Source organism: Ruditapes philippinarum, unplaced genomic scaffold (assembly GCF_026571515.1).
Source record: "Ruditapes philippinarum isolate M1 unplaced genomic scaffold, ASM2657151v2 ctg263_1_1_1_1, whole genome shotgun sequence".
Taxonomy (NCBI): Eukaryota; Metazoa; Mollusca; class Bivalvia; order Venerida; family Veneridae; genus Ruditapes; species Ruditapes philippinarum.
In genome coordinates, this window is record NW_026857525.1 from 331,639 (window position 1) to 357,939 (window position 26,301).

Sequence of the window (26,301 nt, forward strand, 5' to 3'; positions counted from 1 at the left end):
ATAAATTTAACATTCATTTAGTGACAGAAGTATTACAAAACAAGGAAGAAGGAAAAATCTGACATTTTTGCGCTGTTGTATCATCTACACTTATGCACTATCAATTAACAATTCACCGCAATTAAAAAAGAATATAGTGTATACACAAGTCAGACTTAAAACGTTTAAAAACAGGAAAAGTAAAATATTCATATAAACAAGTAAGTTTCCTTTAGGTTAAGCCTATATTTGTTAATGACAATAGAATTGCTTTTTCTTTATGACACTAGATATCTCAATTAATTTACCGCTTATATCTCAATGTCATATTTCACAAAAGACACATTTCAAAATAGGAAATGCAAAAAATATTTATTAATAAAAGCGGCTGCATTATTTGTAAATGGCAAATATATTGATACTTGTCAATCATTAGTTCTAGAATACTCAGATATTTTTTTGAAAAAAAAAAAAAACAACAACCCCCCCCCCAAAAAAAAACCAACCTTTATTAGCTTTTGACATAATCTCGTGTTTCTTATTAGTCAATCGCTTACTTATTTCAGAAGCAATGTATGATTAAGTATCTTACATAATGTATCTAAGTCACCAGATAGACACATTATGATTAAAATGTATATGATGCATGTCAACTGTTTTGAGGAGCAAAGCTAAGTTTCAACATTATACACAATATTACATTAAACATGTATTTAAAACAGCGCTACACAGAAACTTTGCTGTATATCACACATACGTCCTTACTTCATATTTTGATGAAAGCTTTCAAAAGGAATATTTTAAAGGATATAATGAAAGATGCAACATCTAACACACACCATTAAGAGGTTGTAATCAATATTCGGTGCCAAAAGTATTCAAATCAGTGATTCTAAGAATCCAAGAAAAAAGAAAGAAAAAAAAACTGGACTATTAGTACACATTAACATGATTGTGAATGCTACAAATCAGTTATTCCAAAACTCAGAAGAAATAATTTTTACAGGTGGCATGCATTACAATTGTTATGAGTGTAAACTGGGGATCCCTCGAGGGCATTGTTAATAAATGTGAACTTTTGTAAATTACAGAATCGGTTTGAACGAGTCCGTTAATGAGAGAAAATAAAAAGGTGCATCATCGCTCATGCCCTTAGCAAAGACTTAAGAGGCGGTATTTAATCCATAACACCTAAAGTGATAGAATCAACGATCCCGGAGGACCAGAAAAATAAAAAAGAAAATACTAAAAACATGTAAGGGACAATTTTGTACAGCTTATTTTAAGTCTTGATTTCTGATAAGGAAAATTGAAACACGTTACCATTTATGACTAATCATTTTGATTGGTGGTTCAGAACGTGATACATTTTTTTTATTTGTAAGCCATTTTGAAAGTGTGTTTTGACGTGAATAGTTCGAATGACATTATTATAGTTCATGTTTTAGTTTCAAATATAGAGTGTCTGTGAAATATTTTGTGAATCAAAAGGATAATTTTAGATAACATGTTTAGCTTATTTAAAACAAAAATATCATTTAGGTATCAAAATTGTTTAATATGCAAATAATGATTTAAAAACTGATGTTTTATCTCCCTTTTCCTATAAACTACTGATGATGATGATGATGATGATGATAAGTTTTCTATTATTATTTGAGTGATGATCGAGATTATTTTTTATTTGCTTTTATTGACTAAAATCAATCGTGATAAGCATGGAAATAAAGTTGTGGTCATTATTTCAAACATGTTTCAATAGAATGAAATCCTGTTTGTAATCATTAATAGTTGCAACATAAAAATGTTGTAGAAATTTCGAAAGTTCGTATTTGAAAATGTCTCTTGTATACATATCATTTCGTTCAATTGCTAAAAATTAAGATCCAGATCCATCAAAGCTTTGTTTGATATGAAAGGTTTTAGACGTCATATCCTGGCGTTTATTTATGATCCGACCATTAACAGAATGATGATGTTGTTCTTTTTTAACAAAGTCGTTTTTGTTCCTAACCACAATCAGTTTAAGTGTTCAGATCAAAAATCAGCCGCCATTCAACTGCCTCAATGTCGTATAAGTCACTGTTGAAGTAAGATGTGACCGGTCAATAAAAATAACACACTAAGCCGTAACAATTATATAGTCCATTATCTTTTTATTACTTGTTTCATAAAAACAATTGTAGTTGTCAAGGGTTGTCAAAATATTCAAGATACCATTGTCAGAAATATAGGTAACAACAGGACAAGAAAATTGAAACACGTATATGAGATATAATTATAAAAATATTTGGCATTTTATAAAAATCATGGTTATATATTTAAATAAATACTCTTACATACAATGGATTCATGCATGAATTGTTCATAGAATTTTTAACGACTTTTCTGAAAAATTTTGAATCTCACTATCTTACTGATGACGTAGACAGTCAGTGCGCCAAGCCACTAAGAAAAGGTATGGAGACGTATATAAAATAGTATATACATATATATTTACATTGATACATGTAAAGGGTGGTTAAAAGTAAAAGCAATCTGGTAATATGTTAAGGAGAGACAATGTCTTGCTAAATTTGTCTAACATCCATATTTGAACTAGTTGAAGTGAGAGCAATGAAGTCTTTTTGGAAAAAATACTATTGATGATTAAAAATAAGATATGTCATTGAAACAATAACAGAAATTACCTATGTGCATGTTTAGTCGATGATAACATGTAAACAGGTAATCGTTTGACTAAAATATCATGTTTGACAAGATGTAGCAGCGTGTTGCAATGTTGTATCTATCAATGACATGAATATTGATTGTTGGTCACATGATGTCAATACAATCCAGTCTAAGTTTCCTCATACCACGTGTCGTTCAAGTTTTTTGTCACTTAAATGCGTATCTGATTATCATTGAATACATAACTTTAATATTAAGCCCATATTATAGTGTTTTCAACTGGTCCAACTTGCCACTTTGAATCGGAATTTATTCTTCTCGAATAATGTCTGTGACGTTGGTATGCAGAAGCTATTATTTATGTAATAATAATCTTGCCCATTAGACTCGGGCCTTGTAGAAATACAGTTGAATAAAGTCTGGAATCCTCACTTTATAAGACCTACTTCTTTGATCTATTTTTAACCTTCTATAATAATGATCTTATATTTTAGATACATATACAAATGTTCGAACATATATGAATAAAAAGTGTGCCCTTAGAGCTCGAACAGTTCCGGAAAAGTATTAATTGAAAAAAAATCAATAAACGTTATCACATAAAGTACTTTTTCAGTATAAATGCAAATTAAGATATAATAAATGCATTTAATTGAGTACAATTGTTGTCATTGAAAAATACAATATCCTTGTTTTCATATTTTGTTTTCTGTCAGGTAACTTTCAAGTAAAATTCTTCAGCAGTGTAAATATAAAGTTAAACTAGCATAAAAAGAGAGAATTAACTTTATAGATAACTCGCCACTTTGCAATATATTATAAAATTATAAATAAAAGAGCCAGATTACATATGTTTATCATTTGCACAGAAAAAAATTTCATTCAATTGTATTGATAAGGCTACAAATAATCATTTTCACATCAAAAGAAATGAGCATATACACATATACATATACAATACAAAAACATTTAATATTCAGGAAAAGGATGAGAACGAAATATTAAGTCTTATTAAATTCTTCTCCTTTTAGTGTGTTTGTATCATGTGGCGAGTTTTGTACTATATAAAAGTATGACAACTGGGGAATGTAAATATTTGGAAAGATAAAGATGCAATAATGTAATACAAGTAAGAAACTAAATAGCAATCAAAAATGACTGGAAGTAACAAAACATTACTAAATAGTAAAATTGTTTAAATTAAGAAAAGGAGAGAAAGAGAGAAAGAGTATCTCAAAATTACATCAGAGAAATAGTTCGGTTTCCGATATGTAAATATGAACATACTTAAAAATAGTGGCATATCTGTGTCAGAGATGTCAGGGTTGCCAAAGAGAAGAATAATAAGTGTAATGTTGAAATTGTTAAGACTTTGAAATATCTTTTACCTGTGTGTGTTGAGCATTCAAAGAAATAGTGGAAATTAGTTTCCATTTGTCCGCACTCGCATTACGGTGTAGGAGATATATTTTGGAGAAAAAGGTGATAGTTTAAGGAGCTGCATTTTGTGCGTAATCTTAATCTTGCATGTGATATTTGAAGTTTCCTGTCACCATAATAGAAGTATTTTGGAGTGTATTTTTTGTTGCGTTGTAGATAACTTTTGAACATTGAAAGTGTTGGCAAATTTCGTATGTTTAGGGGTAGATTGTTCCACTCACGTATGGCAGTTGGGAAAAAAGAATTAAAATATAATGAAGTTCTTGCTGATATACCGCTTGTGTCGTTTGAGTTCCTTAAGTTATAGCGTGTGTTTGTGGGATCTGGTATAGGCGAAGCCAGGTATTCAGGTGCCATGCCGTATTTGATTTTGTAAAATCAAATAAGTCTATGATTATGACGTATCTGCTCTAATGTTTCCCAACTGATTTAATTTTTAAGATTTTCTATGGAAACAAGCCTTGTTGAACCCGTTACAATTCTAGCACATTCATTTTGTATTTTATCTAAAAGATCAAGTTCATATTGAAATGCATTTCCCCAAGCATGTTCGAGAATTGGTCTTATAAACGACGTGTAAATTATTTCTAAAGATTAACGATCTAATACAAATTTTAATTTCCTCATTTTGTTTACCCGTTTCCATGCTTTATCATTAATCTATTCAATATGTGAGTGCCATTGGCAATTGTTAGATAAGATTAAACCCAAGTGTTTACCATCAATTACGTCTGGTATATTTTGGTTAAGCATTTTGAGTGGTTAGTGATAAATGTTTCTTTTTCTGGAGATGATAAGTGATTCTGACTTAGATGGGTTAAAGGTTAACAAGCCATTTGTCTGCCCATGCAGTTATTTTTTGAATATCTGATTGTAATTGTCGATCTGCAACCTGTAGGTTTTCAATGACAAGATAGAGACTTGTATCATCAGCAAAAAGTTTAACATTAGATTGAAGATCTATAACAATGTCATTAACATAAATAAGAAAAAGCAAAAGACCAAGGATCGAGCCTTGAGGGACACCTGCCTCAAGAACACCCCAAGAAGATTTTGTATTTGTTAAGACAACCCGCTGACGTCTAGATTTTAAATAGTCTTGAAACCAATCCAACAAATTGCCAGGTTTACCATAATATTTTAGTTTAAAAAGAATACATTTATGCCAGACCTTATCAAATGCCTTGCTAATGTCAAAAAATATAACTCTAGCTTCAAGGCCATTATCTAGAACTTTACAAAGAGTGTCTTAGATATATACAAGATGATTAACAGTTGAATCACCAGGGAAAAAGCGTGACTGCACTGGGGTAAGAATTCTATTTGAGTTCAAGTAATTGAAAACGTGCTTTAAAATGAGTCGCTCAAAAACGTTTTCTATAGTGTTTAACAATGAAATGGGTCTATAATTGTTTGGAAGAGATGCATCATCTTTTTTAAAAAATAGCTGTAACTTTGGCTTTCTTCATAGAAGATTGTACTTTGCAACATAATAAAGATGCACAAAAAGAAAAGATCGGTTAAAGGAATAGAAAGTTCTCGTGAAGATTCACGCAAAATTCTGTTACTTATACCATCTGGTCCAGATGATTTTTCTACTTTTAGAGATTTGAGAACTGCTTCTGTTTCAGATGAATTTAGGAAAATATTACCAAGAATAGTAGAAGTTGATGATGGACCTATGTCAGGTATATTTGTATTAGAATGTTCAATTTAAGTTTGTTTTAAAATTAATTATTTAAAAGGTTTGCTTTTCGGTCACCAGAGAAATCGATTTCCTGATTGTCTATATTTTATAGTGGGGGAATTGTCGATATTTGTGTAGTAGAAATTAAAGATTTTAGTGTTTTCCACAAGTCTTTTGAAGATAAGGACCCTGGTTTTAGTTTGTCTGATAACTTTGTGTAATACAATGATTTAGCCTCTCTAATCTGAGATATTATTTCGCTTCTTAATTGTTTGAATTTTAGCCAGTGAGAGTTCAATTGAGTTAATTTTGCCTTTCTATAAAATCGTTTACGTTTGCGAATATTATTTCTGATAGTATATGTCATTCACGGAGCATCTAATAGCCAGACATATATATTTTTGTTTAATATACATTTTGTACTGTTTTTAGACAGACGAATGATCTGGTTTGAAACGTTTTCAGCGTAGTTGTTGATATTGAAATCAAAGCATTCGTCCCATTGAAAATTGTTTATGTCTTATCGTAATCACCCAGATTATATTCCCAAATAGTACGTTGAAAGCTGTGTTGTTTTGGTTTCCGAAATTTAAAAAGACAAAATATTGGTATATGGTACCGCTGTTCTTGATCAAGAAAATGCTCGCCCACTCCAGATTTGATAATTGTATTTTTGTTTGATACAAAGACAAGATCAATTAATGAATGAGATGATTCTGTGAAGTGCGTGGGTTCTTCAATGATTTGTTCCACGTTAAATTGTTGACAGATAGAAAGAATCTTTCTGTTTGTGATATTGTTGAGAGCATCATAAATGAAATCACCTGTAACAATAGAATTATCAATATTTGAGTCAACAGTTCAGTTCATGCAATAGAATCTTCAAAATCACTATTATAATGTGTATTTGCATTTGGATGACGATTAAAAAGACCGAATAGGACATGTCTATTATTTTCAAGTGTTAGTTCTATCCATATGTTTTCTATACGACTAAGTTCTAAGTCATATCTTCTTTTGTAATATAAATTGTTTTTGACATAAAGCATAACCCCACAATGAGGATCACCTGTACCTCTCGGGTTTATGGAAGGACAAAAGCGAAAGATCATCTCGTTAAGCCTAGTTTCCGACAAAGCAAGTATGTCAAATTCTTGAAATTCAGCAAAGAAAAGATCGAGCTTATGTCGTACGCTCTGTACATTTAAATGGACCATAGAGAGATGATACTTAAAACTTGTAATAAGAGAATATCTGTTTCAGAGGAGCTTTTATATACAGGACCGGGGTTTACATGTAAATATCGAGACTGTAACAGAAGAATGACAAACCATGAGCAGATTGTCCTTTTAAATATAAATCTCAGTGCATTACATGCAAAACACTTGTTTTGGAATAGGAGTACAGTAATTTTCTTTATAGGAAACTGTCTTAAAATATTTCTATTTGTGTTACTGATTATGTTACAGTATAGAGCATAAACATACATATGAGAAAAACAGAAAAAATAAGTGTGTAAAAATTGGTAAAAAACCCTTGTATTTGCATGTGTCCATGATGGGGGACTGATTGATGAAATAAGTAGCAGATATGAAAATATAACCATCATGTACACATCGCACTGTTTTCAGGAGAGCCTGTGTTCATAATAATACCTAAAAACAATGATATAATGTGAGACAGTTGCAGGAGTGAAAAGGGTAAAAGAAAGAGGAAAAAGTTAACAAAAAATAGAAACTATACAAGAATTAGAAAACATTTCTTTATAACTGGAAAAGGGTGGATAAAATTGGCTTTTATAACTTGATCATTATTATTAAATGTTTTCATATCAATATGTTGGTTAAATATTTTGTTACTTACAAGTTTCTTACTAGAGAACATAAATGTGTGACATTAGCACCGGAAAAAGACAATATGTAACTTTTTATATAAAAAATATTCATTTCTATATCAGTTGGCATAACAAAATAATAATGAGACTGAAATATCACGAATAATAAATAAAATAAGAGAGATACTACACTGGATAGGTTATTAACATTCTAAATTCTATCTCTAAGTATTATTTCGTTTACCTTAGAAAATATGTGATTATATTATCAGCAAATAATTTGCATAAGTAAAAAATAATGACACACTTGGTTAACCAAAATAATCAATTACAAAAGAGTATAAGCTAAGAAAGTCAACAATTAAATATCTTTTTCTTTTAATTTATTCAAAGCATTTTACAACAACAAAATATTAGTATCCATTATCCAACATTTTACTAAAAGTATATAAAAGGTTTCTTGGTAAAAGTGTTTTACTCATATCACAACATTAATTGTTAACTGCAAGAATCATTTTCGGTTTATGAAGAAATGTAAGCTGCCTATCGATTCTAGACTTAAGTGCAAGGTATATAAATAGATCATTTGAAAAGACAGCATTAAAAATGTGTGAGCAAAAGTCTGCATTTTAATTGTTTACTTAAAGATTGTTTTCATTGAAGATGAATAAAGAATTTTTTGATTTTTATTAAAATGTGTCCACTTTATAACGAAAGATATCATCGCAAAAATGAAAACAGCTATATTCAAATCGTTTTACCGAAATAATATATCGACATATAAAAACTCTGTATGAAAAGATAATAAAAACGACGGAATAGTATTTTTAGCATTTTGAATATACATTTGTAATAAAATCACATTACTACGTATCAAATCATATAAGCGTAAAGTTCTATTCAGTGTTTTTTTCAATGTGTCCAAAGAGTGCGGTCTATTTGTCTTAAGTCCAATTTAGTAATCACCACCCCCATAAACCTTATTGTTAACCCCTACCTCCTAACCCTTACCTATAATCTCTAACCCCAACCCCTTATCCCCCCCCCAAATATATATTTAAAAGTCCTTCCCTCAACGATACGTCATACTCCCCTACCCTTCATCGCTATTTGATGATGAGTAAAGGGGCTTGTTCATAATAGTATATCAATACATTAAAATAAAACTGACTCTATTCCTTTCGTCTCCCAGTCCAAACTCATCTGGCAGAATGGACTTAAAAATGCACATGGTTTGAGTAATCATAGTTATGGTGTTTCGGTGGTAGATCTTAAAATCCATCCTACCATGATGAAAAGCAAAGTAAGAGTTAAAAGGTGTATACAGATATAACTGTAACAAAACCTAATAAACACGGTCAAGAGTACGATTTTCCAATAGAGGATGAACAAATATAGTTCTGGAGAAAAATGGCTTTATCTCTTGATGTTATCATCAGTGAATTCAAGATACATATACATCTAACTTCTGTGATTTATATATCAAATATTCTGTAGATAGTTGGGTAGGTAGATAGGTAGCTAGAATGAAACCTATTTCGATTATGTAATTGACGGCCATCAATCATAACATATCAAAGATATATTTTAAAAAATCACGAACTTCAAATTTATCAAATGCCTTGATGGAGAAGTAATTTAGAAAAATCATAGATTTTGATGAACAAGACCTGGGAAAGATCTATATTTTAAATATCACAGATATCAAGAAGTTCATATATATATGTACAATTAATGGCATGAAATAAAAAAATGTAAGTAACAAGTATATAATTTAAATTAACAATGGTTAATTTCTGACAGGCGTTCTAAGATGAAGAAAGGCTAAGAAATGCGAAATGCACCTGGTACCAAATACTAAATAAAACAAAACATTTTAAAACCTTACCTTTTAGATTGCAAAAAAAAACACCTTTTCAAAGAATTGAGTAATTTACCTATTCCCTTATCATATACATTATTAAGTCGTGTCTTCTTCCTATATACAGTAATTTCACCTATCAGTTTTAGTTGACTCTTTGGTTCACAGACAGCGGGAGTAAGCGCTAAAATCGTCCCTTACTTTAGCAAATGCAAAAGAAGAGAAGTAGACAAAAAAATATAACACATTCTAAATCAGTATCTAAAACCAACTGATAGTTTACCGACAAATTGACATATTTCGTATTGAAATACAAAGGGTTACATTTTGTAATTAATGTTCTATAATATATGTATTTATGATATTTAACATCGTGTAAATACATGTTATTCAATGATAAAAGGTAGGGAAACCTCAATAATTGCATGCCTATCCTTTCAAGAGTTATCTGCTACATTTAATCTAGCTTGTATTGATGAATCGTTGTGAAGGGAAGAACGCTCGTATATAACCATATCTTAGCCATGACTAAGCGGCAAACTAGTACCTTAAGTAGTGAGGATAAAATTGTATTTTATCACTGTAGTTTCCTGTTAAATATAATAATTGCATCTGTTTATAACATAGCTTCATGAATGTTAGTTGTTTGAGTGCGCTTTCTTTTTCATATCATTTTCACATTTCGTGTTTTATATTTTTTTAATTCAATGCTTAATGGACTTGTTTAATATTTGTCGTAAAGATCTTCGACTTCTTCAATTTAACAATATTGTTATCTATACCTTATCAAAATATACAAGTAGAGCAGTTTTGTTCATATTTTTATTGTATATGTAATATGTTCACGTGCATTGGAAACGTTTGCATTATTTATGAAAGAACCATAATAATTCTTTCAAAGGATTCTGAAATTATTACTATGAGAAAATAGTATTTCTGAAGAACGCCCGAAACGACATTATTGAAAATGTTGCACGCTCAGTTTTGTTTAAGTTCAAAACTCACAATCGAATCCTGCTAGTATGAAGTTCTTAAAGAAGAAAGTTGTTTCTAATTGTGGTTTCATAAAACATAAAGAATCAATAACGACTGAGTTAATTTACACATAATGTTTTAATTGTTATCGAGTCGGAAGCTGTAAGCTTAAAGAAACATTCTAGAACCAACAAGCACTAAGCAACGAATATACATATTCTTGCCCAAGTAAAGAACAGCTTTTGTGTCACGGGGTTTAAACCAATACGACCAGCAATCACTAACATAAAAAGTCTGTCGCGTTAACCACCCCACCAGGCCAATGGAGGTTTGACAATGTCATGTCTACCTATATTTATCACAAATATTTTGATGGTGTCCACTTATCATGGATTTTATATATCCTACGAAGGATAGAAATGTTGACAGACTAGAAAATCCATGAAAAATTCTTCCTTCAATGAAAATTCAATATTTTTGTTATTTGGTACTTATAAAAGATATACTATGCAACTCTTTAGTACAAAATACTTTTATTTTGGATTTTTTTTTTGAAATTTTTAATTTTAGGAAACTCTTAATAAATATGTCAAACTTGAATAAAAGGATGCACATACTATTTCATGGAAGCTGTATTAACTATTACAGGTTAAGTTAATTGGTCATTTCTTAAAACACTGCACGTTTTATTGACACTGTATATGTACGTCATCTTATAAAGGTTTTATCTATTATCAATTGTGGAAGGGAGGTAAACTTTATATATAATCATTGCCTATCTTTGTATAAGTTATCTGACCACACCTCGATCTCTCAATGTTTAGACACATAAGGATAAAGTGGTATTTCAAAGTCTTTTAGAGCAAAATTAATGACTGTTGGTCAGTTTGAGTAAAAAAACACCCGTTTAAGCAGCAAAATATTTACAATATTTTATTATTATTATTATTATTATTATTGTTATTACTTGATTTATTAATTTTTTAAACCCTGTGTAACTTTAATATAACTATTTAGTCAATATAATTATGTTAAGTAAACCGTATTTTAATTTGTGAAATTTCTAAGCAGATTTTTTGTCCATATGATCGCCAAATTAATATCCACCACATAGAATGGAAATATAAAAAGATCTTTGTAAACCATGTCAATAACAGCATTATTACGGAAGCTTACAACCTCAAACGCAATTGATATCTGCACCACCGGACTTTCACTACACTCTGTATAAATATTATATCTATTTAAAAGAGAGGACTATTATGAGCTTTTGTAACTCTCGGTCTAATTCATTTCTGAATTGTAAAGTATCAATATGTGTATATATCTTGAATAAAAATATGTTTAAACCAAATTAAATATTGTATCAAGACCTCATGTCTTAATGTATTGGCATTAGTTAATATGTATCTCAGTCAAAAGTATTTTATTTTTTACAGTTTCCCACTTTACTTTCTTCATTTAACTTGTTATTTACTACAGACAAGTGTAAATATTTAAACACTGGTGATGGTTTTTGAGTTTACATGGTTTATGATAGTTGATGTTAACAACAAATCCCCTAAAGGCCTCAACAGACGGTAGGATTTAGTTGTACAACACTAAAATGTACAATTTTCAAAGCTATACAACACTTGCATTCAGACGGTAATTCTACACTGTAAGAATCATCTGAGGTTTCCCTAAAACAGGATCCCTTTACATTGATCCTTTACATACTTTACTCATTAAATATGTTTTCGCCATTAGTAATGATTGAAACACCTCCATTTTTTTTTTAATTTGAGCCTGACCGAGATTCAAACCTGGGACCCTAGGAATACCGTACTGCAGCTCTACTGACTAAGCTATCTGGCCGCCTACAAACTACCTCCCCCCTTATTAGAGAACAATTTAATACCGTGACATAACCATTTTCGGAATAATTTAGGATTCGAACAAAACACAACTTTGGGTCTCCTGAAGAGTTTTTCAACATCATTTTTACCCCATCTTACTACTATGTTTACCTTTTAGCCCTTATTGTTATGGAATTTCATTCATTACACCAATTATCAGGAGATAATTTGGTTATCTGTTACTTGTCATTGTGGGAGGTCTGTAAAAATCTGTACGACAAGATTTTCAAAATAGAACATGTCCTATCCCTTACATCTACACTTAAGGTTTCCGAAATCAAGAAAAAGTAGCCTTCACACATTAATATGTGTCTGTACATATTAGTTTTAATTGGTGTTGTACTTCAAAATCCTACCGTCTGTTAAGGCCTTAATATGTATCCGGTGAAATATCTACATTTTAATTTAAAATACATTAACATAACAAACGGGAAAATTAAAAAAGATATATATCGACTGATGAAATCTGCGTTATGCGTGTTAGTTTATAGCAGTTTAATTGGTAAACCATTTACTACCTACCAATGCTTGATATTATAATGTAAGTACAACTGACAGCGCTAAACGTGTTTGTGATAACAAATAGAAAGCTTTCTGATACGCCTGGAATATAACATTGATATCCTTGTATATATAAATATACCTAGACCTCCATACGTAAAACGATATAGATATAGTTACGCCCTCTCAACGAGATTTTATGACCAGCCAATAACATTAAAGTATTTACACAATACACAATATTAACATTAATTTTGTGTAAATTAATTGTGGAAAATATATTATTGTTAATTTGGATTTTTGAAACACGTACTTTGGATCAGGGTTAGGGTTATAAGTTATACCGAAATGGATGTATAATATATTTAAACATGGTTGAAAGGAATTGACTTTATATAAGGCCATAAAGAGTACTTAAATTAGCATAATAAATAAATAAATTACTGTAACATTATACATCAAGTGTATATTTGTTAAGAGTATTTAACTCTTTAAATACCAAAAATGTGGAAATGAACACTGCTTTTACTAAATTATTTAGACTTGAATTAATCTTTTATCATATTGTGAATAAACAAATTATTTCCATGAAAAGCCGGAATATATCATATATGTTTATTCGTCAAACGTGTGCAAACACGCTCCTCTTTTATACACAAAATTAAATATAAATTATCATGTAAAATAAACTATTTTTTCTGGAAAGGTATCTTAATGTTTTCCATAAAGACAGAGATTTCACGGTGACCTAACGATGACAAATGCGTTGCGAGATTTTATTGCGTTCCTACTCCCGACCCCTGGCGCTAGAGTTATAAAGAAATTTTCTTAGCTCATACTCAGATATAAGGTATTTGATCTGCTAGAAACCTAAACAGAATGTTAACTGGCCAATGAAAATACTTTTATTTGAGACAGATCTCAGGAAAAAGTTTTATAACCTCCAGCCCCAGGGGGCCGTTTTATTAACGCTCTACGACATGTCGTTGGCTAGTTTTTTGTCGCAGACATGTCGCAGAACGTTAAAACCGTTTTATGAACGTTTGTCGTAGCCTACGACGTCGTAGAAAATGTCGCAGCTCTACGACAGGGTTGGGGCTGTCGTACGACGTTTCTGTGACGTCAAGACTGGCGATCACTGTTTACATGTATACATGCTCAGCACATTATTTTTATTAAATAACTTTTTCAGAATAAAAAGAAAACATATTTCAATTGTTTTGTTTCCTTTTAATATCAAGCGCTTATATAAGGGCATTATACATGCGCGCTAAGTATAGAAAGAAACAGAATATACAAATCTTATACCCTATAAAAATGTCTGAAATATCGTTCATTTGGAGCAAATATGCCCTTACGGTCATACTCTATTCTATAAATAATGAGTTCCGAAGATTTCTTCGGAAAATAGAATAAAAATAATTTTTTTTTTATTTCACATTTGAAAAAATCATAATATTTTACTAAATTTTACATTAATTTAGATATTTCTTTGAAGAAAACCCATATGGTATAAAATAAAGGACACCGGAAAGTTACCGTGGTCATGAATCCGGAAAAACAATTTTAAAAAGAAAAAAAATAGTCAATAGAATATAAAAAAAAAGTTTAAAAAGACAAGGCGACATTAACCAAAAGTTGCCGTGGATGAAAAGCACCAATATTTGAATTGTCAAATTTTATGATAAACTGCAATATACAGTGTAGATATAATAATTCATTCTGCACAATTTGCATTGTGTATTAATTATGCATTTTAATTCTCAAAAAAATCTAGAATCCGAACTGTAACTACGTAATTTGCAATCCCAGGGTGGGGAGTTATTTAGTATACTACAACTACATGAGATATACATGTACGTATATATATCTATAAGTAGCCTGGGATTCAGGCGTTGATATATATTTTGCCTATTCATAACTTACGCGCTATTTCATACTCGATGATAACACTACATCTCTGGTTTTGATAGTATCAATATATGAGCTGTGTCACGACAAAACCAACATAATGGGTTTGCGACCAGCATGGATCCAGACCAGCCTGCGCATCCGCGCAGTCTGATCAGGATCCATGTTGTTCGCTGTCAGTTTCTTTACTTGTTATAGAGTTGTAAGCGAACAGCATGGATCCTGATCAGACTGCGCGGATGCGCAGGCTGGTCTGGATCCATGCTGGTCGCAAACGCATTATGTTGGTTTTGTCGTGACGCGGCTCATATGTCGATTTGCCGACAAGAAGCACATAAAAAAATCGACAGACTGGAACATGAGAAAAATTAATCCGCTTTCCGAAAAAAAAACGCAACAACAACAAAAACAACAACAAAAAAGCTACATTTTAAAGTGAAATATTTCATATAAATTACAAGTTGGAACAAAACAAAAACAGCGTGTCACGTTTCAATTAAAAAGCAGTGCGCTTAATATACCTTTACGAAAATATGTCAAAACAGCAATTCATTATTTCGATTCTTTAGCAATAGTAAATATATAAGATTAATTATATATATTTATTTCAAACAACAAGAATGAAAAGAACTAGTTTGAAATCTTGTGTGTATTGAATTCCTCGTAAAATGGGTAAAAGTGTGCGCCACACGTTATACTAGAAACATTGGGTGTCATTTAAGTAATTTATATGTACAAATCATTGGTTTTATCATGATAGCTAATACTTTAAACATAATTTTGGCGTTTCTTAAAAAAAGCAGCTACAATTGTTTCTAACGCGCAAAAATCCTTTCATAAAGGCCCATAAAGCCATAGAAATGCTTTTATCTTTTAAAGCTCTTTACTTATATATATATTTTTACTTTTTTTTATTTTTATTTTTATTTCCATTATCATTAACCTGAACTATCGTTTGCTTCTGTTAATTTTTGCCAATCGAGTACGGTGTTAATAATTTAGTAATTTGTATGAAAGTCAAAATTTTGCTACAATAACAATTTTAATACTTTCACATTCACCACTACTTTCTTTAGAAATATAGGCAAAACAAAAATGTAAGTCTGCACAAACTGCATGATATAATAATTATGTATTTCAATTTTTTTTAAGACTTGAAAAAATATACTATCCGAACTGTATTTACAAAGGCGGGAGTAGGGGATTATTTAGAATACTACATGAAATATATGTATAAATACCTATAAATAATTAATATCATTCCGAAAAAAAACACTAACAAACAAATATACATGACACTTTAAAGTGAAATATTTCATTAAGATTACAAATTGGAACAGAATACAAAACAGCGTGTTCCGTTTCAATTAAAAAAGCAAAATAAACAACAACAAAAAAAAAACAGCAATTTATTATTTCGATGCCTTGGCAATGGTATATCTATAATATACATGTATATTATATGTTTTTGTTTCAAACAATGAGAAAGACAAGCCTTAGGGACTAGTTAGTCGCTTGTTCTTATATTCGAGTGTGTACCGTACTTCTCGGAAAATACTATAAAAAATGGCTATACTCGAATGCTTTCGACAATAATAATTCAGGGTTTTTTTGTTTTGTTTTTTTTAATTTTTTATATACTGTGGGTAGCTTGTATAGTCACGGGTACTCTGCACCTTATCTCGTTAAAATCAGTTGAGAAACAGCAAAGTTTGAAAAAATGTGCGTGTTCCTTACGTGGTATAACTACTTTCAATCCGTATTAACTCCGAGGTTATTATAGATAATAGCCGTGACGTTCCGATTTATCGCCACACGATATACTTGAAAAGTCCGGTGCTATTTAAAAATTGACAGTTAGCTTTTAATTAACTATTAAAGAACTATAAACATACTTTTTGGCGTTTCTTAAAAATGCTTTTGATTTTTTAGTTTTCTATTTTGAATTCTAAAAGTGGCTGATCGGTCGTACCGTCGTTTGCGTATGTTAATTTTTTTATTAAGTTGTGATAGTTATTTTAAATTAGTATTTTGTTTAAAAGTCAAATACAACTTTGTTGACATTTTTGGTTAGTAATTTTACATTCACCGCTTCAAGTCAAAAGCGGCTGCATGCTTTAAGACAGTTAATTAAACGTTATAAAACCCGTGTTCGCTCTGGTAAAAAGTAACTCGCTTCTGAGACATAATGTGCCTTTAGCATTCAGTACAGACCCGACATTTAGGGTGGAACCGTAGCGTGACATAATATTTTAAGGGGTGAATCGAGTGCAGGAAATATAATATGCTGTATTTCTCACTAAAATGTTCTTTGAATGACATTAAAATATTTATCCGTTTTATAATAATCATGTCAATTTATCCGTTTGATAATAGTCATGTAAATTACATCAATATTTTTAGTACTTTGATTTCATATGTGACGTCAAAGCGCGCACTGGCTAGACTGTGTCTCGCGTAAATTTTGTCTACGACAAAGGCTGCGACGTCGCAGAAACACAACGTCTGCGACACGTTTCATAAAACGGTCGTACGACATTGTCGCAGACGTATGACACCGACAAAAAATTGTCGTAGACTACGACACGTTGATAAAACGGATTACTGGATTACAAACCTGATACTCTCTTTATTAACCAAGATAGGCGAACTTACATAGAAGTGAAACATGTGGAAATCAGAAATCAAAGGAAATAATAAATAATTATATACCGCACATTTATGATTAATGATGGGTGTTAGTAATAATTATAGCTCTGTGAATAATAATGATTCTCACTGATGTGTTTTTATCTAAGTATTAAATGATCCATGCACGAGGGTACGATTCCCTCCCCAGGCAGTATTTTATGCTGGTGCAAACGGGACAGATAGCCTGGAGGTCCCACATGTTTTCATTTAAATACTGAATTTAATAAATAAATAAATTGATTAAAGATATCCTATGCTCATTATTGAGTAAATTATTTTGATCACTTTTGACCACATAAATTGGTTGAAATCGATTAAATCCTTACTGAATATGTCAAAATTGAATAAAAGAATGAGTAAACTAGGAAGCTTTGTTCGTAACAAGTAAAGTTGATATTTCCTGCCAGTATTTAAATGCCACTTTATAGAAGATATACAAGTTATCGCCACTCATAAAATATTTATTTTCATATCACTCGATGAAAATAAATCCCGAACTTGAACTGTCTGTTAATTATATTCATATTTCCTTTTGACATTTTTATTTAAAAGACTAGCCCTTAAGTGTTGTGTTTTAAATTTGTTACTAAGCAGGCAGGCAAGACAGCAGTAAAGATATGAAGAAAATTTGTATCACTGCACTGAAAAATATTTTAAAATTACGAACAAAACTCTATTATTTTTCTCGTGGCTAACGTTTTCATTCCTGATACATTCAAATTTGGCTTTTGATATATTCTTTTCTAACGAGAGAATTGCAAAAAAACACTTGAGAAATTTAATATTTTCTGAAAGAAAACAACAGTTTTTAAAAAGAAAATGCGTACTTTGATAAAACGTTGGTATAAAATGGACAACTGCGCTTGTGTTTGTTCTACATCCGCATCATGTTCTGTTCGAATGCTTTGCTTACCACGATCTAAGATAGATGTTTATGTCTAAATTCATGGAATTAGATAATAAATTAGTTAATCTGAATAACAAGGAAAAACTTTCTCTTGTTCTCTCCAACAAGGATAAAAGGGAAACTGTCAAAACCAGTTGCGCAATTTTAAAAGAAAGAAATAATTTGTTATATAAATAACATTTATCTAACAGTATTATTTGTAATTTTATTAATACTTCTTCTTTTACTTACTTGATGTTATTTTATGTGTAACTTACAATAACATTTTTATGTTTTAGTAAATTAACTTTTATAACAGACTAAAGTACTTTTGTTATTTAATTTTAGTTTACTCTGATTAAAGTAAGACCCATATTTTAAACTATTTTTCTGATAACAGGACATTTTGTCATAGTATTGAGTTGTCAGTGTTTTACTTGTTGATGTAGATTTTGTTAACAGATTAGCAAGGGTATTTAAGCTTTTAACTGTTGATATTTAGATAATGTATATAATAAAGTGGTGTATAATGTAATTCTTATATACATGTAGTTATATTTGGATTTATTCAGATGGACAATACACTGATTTATATGTTTATTAATATTTGTTCATGTCGGGTATACATTGATAAGATTTCATTAAGAAATAAATATACGAGAGTTAATTAAACAGCTGTTAATCATTCTTTTTGACATTTGGTTAAACCTAAAAAAGGATGTTTCTTCCAAAAATTGTTATGGGCATTGGAATTAATTTTGGATGTGGTTAGACATTCAGTTCAATTTTTATAAGGTAAAATATGCATGGAAAAGAGAGGTAACTCTTCAGTACATATTGGACGTATTTGCAATATGGGTTGAGGAGTTGTCTCCCGTTTCAATATGAATAACCTTCGGATTTTCAGTATTTCTCTATGTACATCCTGCATATTCGTGGTTTTATTTTATAAACGAAACGTTTTCATTATTTAACTTTTTTCTTTCAAATTTTGTTTTGATTAAACGTTTATTGTTTCAGTAATGATTTTTTAAAATCTAAAATGACATTCAGCATGTAAAAGATAAACAATTTACATTGAGTGTAAAAATGAAATGTAAAGAAAGTATTGAGTACAAAATGAATTGTTCTGGTTGTGTGTGGAGTTTAAAATTGGCTTTAGACCCCCCAAAACTTCACACAATGTGATGGGAAGAGTAAAACAATAACTTTAAGGTCTATTTCTAGTTATTACTATTATTTTTGTTTGTGAATTAAAGACGGGTTAACAAAGGTTTCGCAGTGCTTTATATTTTTTTTAATCATAGTTGTTTGCATTAAGTTTAAGATAAAACGTTTATATAACATAATAACTTGTTTTTTATGATTTTATACTATCCATTATTATGTTTTATCGTATTTGTAATATTTCACATGACGTTCTTTAAATAACACTGTCAAGAGTGAATATTATTACAAAATTAATACAGTTAAATGTGAAAACAAATAATGGGGACACCTAAAATAAAAAAAGAAGTTTTTCTACTTTGAAGAGACATCAATATCAATATACTTACAATTTAATTTCTGTATTTACAGAAATGATTTTTTCTCAGCTACAAGAAATAACTATGCCATGGTTATTGAAGCATTGCTAAAATTTGTGTATGTATTGAAATATTTGAAATAACATATGCAAGTTAACTAGTTTTACTTCGGCTAAGTATCTTGTTTTAAGGATATTTTATGTTTAATGTATATAGACAAGAGTGGAGTAATAGAAATAAAGACTCTCGAAGGATACAACAGTTTGCGATTTTCAGAAACGTTTACTACAAAAATTTCGATCCTTGATTACATAAACAGTTTTTGTTATAGATATCAAAACGGGAAATGACATCTCATATAAATACGATTGGTTTTGTTGAGAAAACATCTTTACCATTAAGCACATATGTTAAACATTTACGTGTGTTCAAATATATAAAAGCAAAAATCAACAAGGCAAAACGACAATCACGGGACGCAGCTCTTATGGACAACAAGCCACAGAGGACCACCTTTTATGTATCGATTAACATGGCGAATAATTTAAACAAGTTACAAGTTGATAGCATAATGTTGTTAATGAAACAGCACGCCCATTTTATTGGACGTGTAATGGATTTTACATGCAATGACCAAAGGAAATAAAGATTTTATTTTGACATTGGTGTGTTTGAAATAGGAACGGCATCATACATTTAGAATTGTATTAGTTTGAATAGTAGTAAACGTGGATTATACATAATGAAATAATAAATGGAAATGTATATTGTATTAAAATACATGTATCTATTTGTGTGATAAACTATTTATCTAAATTTAGGCTGTTACAAAGGATTATTTTACTCATAAATATAATTTTAAGGATAAGCATTTGTACACTAATTTCAGGAATATATACAATAACTGTATTATTTATGATGTTGTTTTACACTATTATGATTTTCTTTAAATATATGTTTGAAACTGTCTGATCATAATATATGTTTATATGTAATATATATTCAGAAAATAAATGTGTTATACTTTAGATAGTATTATTGTAATTATACATACGTTGTCTAGAATATTGTATAGATGTGATATAAACCAATGAAGAAAATAGCTGACTTCATGTAGATATATATACCCGGTAAACATGAAATATGCAACTGTTATAATTATGTTTTGAGATGTTTCATGTTATACAATGATTAAAGTTGAACAGACAAGTCCCATACATCAACAAAGGTGCCCTCATATCCCTGTATCAAACCCTGATTTTCATAATCCTCATTTTTCACTGAAATTGGAAAAAAAGTAGATATCGTCCCTGGTTTTCTCATGGCTGGGAATTTCACCCTGTTAATTATGTTCCGCTTTGCTTAAAAGAAAAGATATCATCTAGATGCAAATGTAAAATTTTCTTGAATATCTTTGCTGACTTTCTATTTTATTAAAGTGCGTGTCAGTTTAAAAGTTTATTTCAAATTTATCTTATTTTGTTATTTTAAATTTATTTTATATTGTAAGTGTTAGTTAAAAAGTTTATTTTTATTTTATTTCATTTTGTTCATAGATAGCAGAAGCAGAGGGGTGATTTATAAATGTTACATAACACTGAAGTATGATAATATTCAGGATTCAGAAGTCAAGTGAATTTTTTTTGCATTGATGTGTAAAATGATACTCTCTTTGTCAGTCTAAAATATTAAATGAGTCATGCATGAGGGTTCGATTCTCTCCCAAGGAAGTACGTTATGCTTAGACAGATAGCCTGGTGGTCCCACATGGCTACATTAAAATATTAAAGACACTGTATGAATAGATAATTTTCAAATTATTAAAAAAATTATTAAATTCTCCCGCATTTAAATTCCTCAATGTTCGTAAAATGACAATAAAATAATTTTATTACTTTATTTTAATTCCTATTTATCATTATTTTGGCTTCTCTTTATACGCTCTTCACACAAACCAAAATACAATATATTATTCACAAATAAATTTTATATTTTTATTGAAGGTATACTTGGTCTTTTGAGATGGAACAAGGTCATAAATCCTTCAAATGTCACATTAATTCTGATATGATATAAGTTCGAACCTCAACCACATACATTTAAGTGGTGGCGTATTCTACCACACATCCATACCAACATAACCATGTATGATACAGGTGTAGACTTGTTTTTTTTTTTTGGTCTCGAATCAGGTCGTAAATTCTTCGAATATCACATTAATTGTGATAAAATATAAGTTCGAACCACGACCCCTTACCTTGTACGACAAATCTAGACCCCTATGAACATTACATATATCTATAGGTGGTCTTGTATTCTAGCTCACATCCATACCTACACAACAATGTATGAAACAGGTTCAAACATATATGGTACTGAGAGATTAATACACGACAGTGTATGGCCGGAAGGTGATAATCGGCCCGCGAAATGAACAATGGTCCCGAGGGCTTCAGCCCCAGGGCATTATTCATTTCATGGCCGATTATAGCCTTCTGGCACAACTATGACGTGTATTGATGTCTTTGATACACTTGATCAAAGATCTTTAATTTTATATTTAGCTGCATAACTTGACTGATCTAATAGTAGGATTTTTCTTTAAAAAAATATTTTGATATTTCTTTAGCTGAAAATTCCGTCTCTGTATTTTTACTGTACTGTACAGAGTGGTTTACTTTTTGTTTGTTCAACGTAAGATTGAATCAAGTTCTAAGCAGGTTTCATTTTCATTGTATCAAATGAATATGTTGTATTATTTCTTTACATTTTAATAATTTAAAAACTGTGTATATACAAAATACGCTATTTAAAGCTCTCATCATCAATGAGAATCTGTTTTCACTTTCACAGTTAACTGTTTGATGACGTAAAATATGACGTCACTGTTTCAGTTTGTGCACGTGCACGTGATAACTAGTTCTCGGCCAAGGGCTGCAAACTCATAATAGTTCACATGACACTCATAATCAGTCGAAATTAAAGGCAATTTTGTTACTATATATAGTAACAAGTGTATTAAAGGTGTTTATTTGGCCTTTGGGGCTAGAACCAATTCATTTTTCCTTCTTTGTGATAAAATATAAGCTCGACATCGACCACTCACCCTGTACGACGTGCCTTGACTCCTATGAACCACACTGATACATATAAGTGGTTTAGTATTCTAGCACACATCCATACCGACACAACCATGTATGATATATTTGTATGCTTGCTCTTTTCGGCTCGAATCAGGTCGCAAATCTTTCAAATATCACATTAATTGTGATAAAATATAAGATCGATCCTCGACCACTCTTATTTTACGAGGTACCTAAGCCCCAATGAACCACACACATACATTTAAAAGGTATCATTCTTAATCGCACGTCCATACCTACACAACAATGTATGATACAGGTGTAAACTTGGTCTTTTGGGCTTGAACCAGGTCATAAACCCTTGATAATTGTGATAAAATATAAGTTCGAACCTAGCCCACTCACCTTGAACGACGTACCTAGACCCTTATAAACGACACACATACGTATAAGTGGTCTTGCATTCTGGCACACATCCGTACCTACAAAAAAATGTATGGAACAGGTGCAAACAAATATGTTTCAGGTGTATATTTGGCGTTTGGGGCTAGAACTAATTCATAATTCCTTCATAATTGTGATTAATATAAGTTCGAACATCGACCACTCACCTTGTATGACTTGCCTAGATCCTTTTGCACCATACAAACACCTAGCACACATCCATATCTATACAAACATGTATGATACATGTGTATAGTTAGATTTTGCGGCTCGAACATGGCAGTTAATTCATTAGATATTACCTAAATTAAGGTAAAAAAGTTATAGTATTACCTTAGTTTCTTTTCGTCCGTCAATGAAATTTCCATATATAATCATGCTAAACGTAATATTATTACTTTATAATTAGATTTATTTTGATATTAAAAAGACACTTTCACTTAAATTCCACGCCTTTTTTCGATTAATATAAAAAATACACGCATATAAGCATATCACACTAACCATCTGATCTTTTTTATATTATATGGCACAAAGGCCCATGACCAAGGGCAAACAACTTAGTTTTTCTCCCATTGTAAATACAATTATAAAATTAATTATATATTACCTTATAACACATAATATTCCAACACTGGAACCAATAGGACAACACGGGGATGCATAGGACTGATGAGGACGAATAGGAGTAGACATGGGAACTGACAGGACTGTATGAGGCTAATGAGGACGAAAAGGACAAATGAGGACAAATATGACTAGACATGGGGACTGATAAGACTTTGATCAGGACAAATAAGACTAACAAGGAAGAATAGGACTAGACATTGGGACTGATAGGACTGGAGTAGGACGGATAGGACTTCGATAAGGACATATAGACCTAAAACTAAATCATTTTTGTCTCCAATAAGTCCTCTTACTTGTCCAATTAGTCCTCGTACTGTCCAAAAAGTCCCTGATCCCAGTCCAATAGGTCCTCGTTCTTTCCAAAAAGTTCTCGTCAGTCTTATAAGTCCTTGTTTCGTTCTGTAAGTCCCTATGTTTTAATATTAAGTGTTATTACGTAATTGTTACAGGGTAATATGTAATCAATGTATTATCTTACAAGGGGAGATAAGCTGAGTTGTTTGCCTTAGTTCAATATCATAAAAAATGATCAGGTGATGAGTAAAATATGCCTATTTGCTTGTATTTTTTTATTTAATCGAATTAAAGCGTGAACTTAATATGAATGTGTTACTTTATTACTATAATAAAAATGAAGTCATTGTATTACATAACCCTTCATTACCTAATTTTTGTGAAGGACTTATGGGACATTTTTTTATAAAATATTTTTTTTTTAGAAATAACTCAAACGTGAAGGGTAATTGACCATATTTGGTAAATGATTATAGATAGATAGATAGATTTATTACAGTATTCAGTAAATAACATGGTAAAAACATATCCAATACAATAAAAACAAATATCAATGTAAAGAAATGCACCATATCAAAAACATCATACCAAGGATAACACAAGAAAGAGAACTTAATCTCTTATTTCAATTGTGGTCCTTATATACTGGTGGTTTTGACAAAGAGAGGCATGAAAATGACTTATCACAGTTTTAAATTAAAGAAAGACAATAGTAAACATAAAATTTTCAAATTAAAATAAATTAATAAAATAATAAATATTAAGACTACAGGATAGGCACCCTTAAAAGAGATAATTACCCATTAAGTAAATGTTTTTTAACAGATAATTTAAAATTGTTCAATTTTGATTCCATCCTAATAGAAGAGGGTAGTTTATTCCACAATACACATCCATTGTAAGCAAAAGACTTTGATCCGAACCCTTTGACCTTAGGTAGCATATAATATCCACTTTCACTTGACCTGGTCCTGTAAGTATGAACAGAATCTAATGGAATAAAGTTTTCTCCCATATATTCAGGGGCAAGTCCATGTTTTATTTTAAAAACATTACATAGGATGATTTGATCAACTCTTTTCTGGACAGGTAGCCAATTTAAAATTTTAAAGTGTTCATTATCAATATGTGACCTATAACCAAGATTTAGAACAAACCTTATTAATTTATTTTGTGTGACTTGGAGTTTATCCTTCCAGTATTTAGTAACCCCAGGAAACCAGAAACAACATGCATAATCAAAATGACATTGGATGAGGGCCATAACCAAAGGTTTTTTAGTGTGAAATGTGAGATAATCACGTTTTCTATACAGAAACTTTAACCTTGCATTGGCCTTTTTAATAATAGAACTTGCCATTGCTTCACCGGAGAGAGACTGATCAAGTGTTGCACCTAGATATTTGACATTAGAAGTTGACTGTATATCAGTCCCTTTACAACTGACATGAAGAGATGAACCTGTTTTTAACCTATGTTTAGAGCCAAATAATATTGTCTCTGTTTTGCCTAAGTGAAGGGAAAGTTTATTGTCAATTATCCATTGACTGACAGAATGTAGTTCATCTCTCAGTTCTTTTTCAAGAATAGCAGAATAATCAGCATAAAGAAGAGGTTTATTTTTAACAACAGCCTGCATATCATTTTCATAAATTAAAAATAATAATGGTCCTAAGATAGACCCTTGGGGAACACCACAAGTAACCCTTTCATGTGAGGAAAAAGTACCAGATACATCAACAAGTTGTTGCCTATCAGACAGATATGACCTAAACCATTGTAAAACATTAGTACTAAGACCAATGGCTTCTAATTTCATTAAAAGGATTGAATGGTCCACTGTATCAAATGCTTTTTGAAGATCCATTAAAATCATGCCTACAAGATTACCTTTATCCATATGTAGCCTAATGAAATCAGATAGATGTGTAAGACAAGTGTCCGTGGAAAAACCACCTCTAAATCCTGATTGAAATTTATATAATATG

At 30.6% G+C, this 26,301-nt stretch overlaps 1 long non-coding RNA gene across 1 annotated transcript; it reads left to right on the top strand.

Annotated features, from left to right (window-relative positions):
- Positions 1 to 64: 64 nt before the first annotated feature.
- LOC132750065 (uncharacterized) lies at positions 65 to 20,821 on the top strand. The gene is made up of 3 exons (XR_009628496.1): positions 65 to 200; positions 1,071 to 1,234; positions 20,194 to 20,821. It is a non-coding gene; the product is annotated as an uncharacterized LOC132750065 (long non-coding RNA).
- Positions 20,822 to 26,301: the final 5,480 nt, after the last annotated feature.